Source organism: Heterodontus francisci, unplaced genomic scaffold, assembly GCF_036365525.1.
Source record: "Heterodontus francisci isolate sHetFra1 unplaced genomic scaffold, sHetFra1.hap1 HAP1_SCAFFOLD_146, whole genome shotgun sequence".
Taxonomy (NCBI): Eukaryota; Metazoa; Chordata; class Chondrichthyes; order Heterodontiformes; family Heterodontidae; genus Heterodontus; species Heterodontus francisci.
In genome coordinates this window covers 1,592,825-1,595,211 of record NW_027140336.1, presented here as the reverse complement: position 1 = coordinate 1,595,211, position 2,387 = coordinate 1,592,825, and the positions used below count along the sequence as shown (strand labels likewise).

The 2,387-nt window shown below is 43.2% G+C and overlaps 1 non-coding gene across 1 annotated transcript; it reads right to left on the bottom strand.

Moving 5' to 3' along the window:
• Positions 1–669: 669 nt before the first annotated feature.
• On the bottom strand, positions 670–741 carry trnaw-cca (transfer RNA tryptophan (anticodon CCA)). Its single transcript has one exon. It is a non-coding gene; the product is annotated as a tRNA-Trp (tRNA).
• Between the last annotated feature and the right edge of the window lie 1,646 nt (positions 742–2,387).

Below are 2,387 nucleotides of genomic sequence, written 5' to 3'. Positions count from 1 at the left end.
TTCGGGGCCGGGTGAACATTTGATTTGCTGCATATGTCCCAAACTGAAGCCTTTTCCACATCTCTGGGCGGTCTGACTTGCTCTGTCTGTTTTTGCTGCTCGTGACCATTAACGAGAACAGGCCACGAGTTCAATGTTTATCAGCAAACGGAAGATAATTGGAAAGAATTCTGTGTTACTCCAGACCAGTGACAAAGATGCAATGGATGTTATTCAAAATAAATTCCCTTTGACATTTTATGTAAACTTGGTTGCATCTAAAAGTTGGATTTTAAGTGTTCCAAAAATGTGTCAAATTAATGACTGACCATGTGACAGCGCACATGGGGATCAAATCCACAGCCTTGTTGTTATCAACACTGCGTCCTAACCAACTGAACTAAGCGGCCGAAAGACAGAGCCAGGTATGGGTTTGAGCCGCACGCTGTGCGTTTTGTGTTTTATTTCTCACACTGGGTGACAGAGCGATTGCACATCACATCCCTGAAACATTGTTCTGATATAAAACAGTGTGAAATAAGAACTGAGCATGGAAATGGAACGGAACCAGAAATCAGGACTTTAATCTATTAAAGTTGATCTTGAAATTCTACCATGCACGAACATTCCAAGAGAACGAACTCGATTCTGATCTCAAATCCAGGAACTTGAGCTGCTGTAAAATATAGCTGAGCCTGACATGATTTGAACACACAACCTTCTGATCTGGAGTCAGACGCGCTACCGTTGCGCCACAAGCTCACAGATAGAGGAAAGTCTTCCATTCCTGGCAGATTTACTTCCTGTTTAGATTCAATGACATAAATTAATTCAATCCTCATCTGACCTCCGCTCTGTCAAGGCCTGCCACCCGACCTGAACCCGACGGCACCCGACGACCTGTGTCGGGTCCGGGTCGTGTCGGGTCGCTCTTCCGGGTCTGGCTTTCGGGCTCGGATCAGGTCGGGCCAGGTTCGGGTCGGGCTGGGTCCAGGTCGGGCTGAGTCTGTGTCGGACACACACAGGAAGTATTACATTTAATTCTGCTGGGAAGTTGAGTTTAATAAGTGTCAAAAGTTGAAAAGCCAACCTAAGCTGGGAGTCCGGGTCATCAAGGAGGGAAACTCTGAGTCTGCTCAGTGAGCAAGTGTGCATCTCTATGACGTCATTGAGCTCATGATGCTGCTTCCTGCAGATTCGGAATCGGGAGGTAGATAAAGTAAACATTCTGGTGGTCGGGTAAGGCTCGGGTTAGTTCGGGCGTGGGAATAAATGGAGATACTCAGGCCGGGTCGGGCTCGGGTCCAATGTGGTTCAGTCAGGTTCGGGTACGGGTTTTTTTCCCTGACCTGAGCAGGCCTTTACCGCTCTGTCAGTTCAGTGCCTGATTTAAAATACTTGGAGTTCTGTTTTACAGGGTCTCGGCTGTTGAAGTATTTCTCAGACCCACTACTCTTATTAATCAGACATTTTGCTGTTAACTGCTGCTGCTACAATTGAAATGCAAAAAAGAATTTCCAGTGACCTGCAACCAATGGACAAATACATTTCAGAAAGTTAAAGCTCATTCACCAATCCACAAATGTGTCTTTCTGCTTATATTTATAAACAACTCCTTCTCTCCACTATGAGAACTATACAATCACTACAGTTATTTGAAAGTTTGAATAAGATGTTCCAGTTCATCAATTTTAAAACTGCAGCAGGTATTTTCCAGAAAACTTCTCTGTTGGAACCTCAGTCCCATTTAGATTGAAAGTGGACAATTAATGTATTCAATTGTTCATTGTGGACAGGTATCTGACTGAGAATAAATCTCATTAACTTTCAATGAGGTGGCAATATTTCTGTGCTCCCATTTTACACAGTCTGTCCTGTTCATGCACCATGTTTTTATTCTCCTCTCCCATTCTCCACAGGATACAGATTACAAGCATCATCAATCTCGCTGTTGAAAAGCATTGGAAGAATCTGGTCACACAGGTATTGAAACATTCATTTTCTGCCATTTTACAAGTTGGTTGCTTTAAACACAGTACGATGTGCAATCATCTTGAAAAGAGATTCTCTTCAATATCCAATACAAACTGAATTACAAACCTGACAGACAAACACGGGAGAACAAGTGACAATGAACACAAACCTCATGGTGCTCATTTTCAGATTTATTGCAGTCATCCGACAAAACAAGTGAAAGAATATTACAGTGAAATGATTTGGAAAGTAGGTGTGACTTTTGTTGGTGCCTTTCTTTGCTCTGTTGGTGAAACTTTCTTGCACCTGACTCCTGTTCATGTCTCTGCTTCCTCTATTGAATGAGGAAGGAGGTATTTGATCAGAAATCAACTGGATTGTGTACCTTTGAGAGGGGATTTATGCACCATCAGGGCTGGAAACAGGAGTGAGTG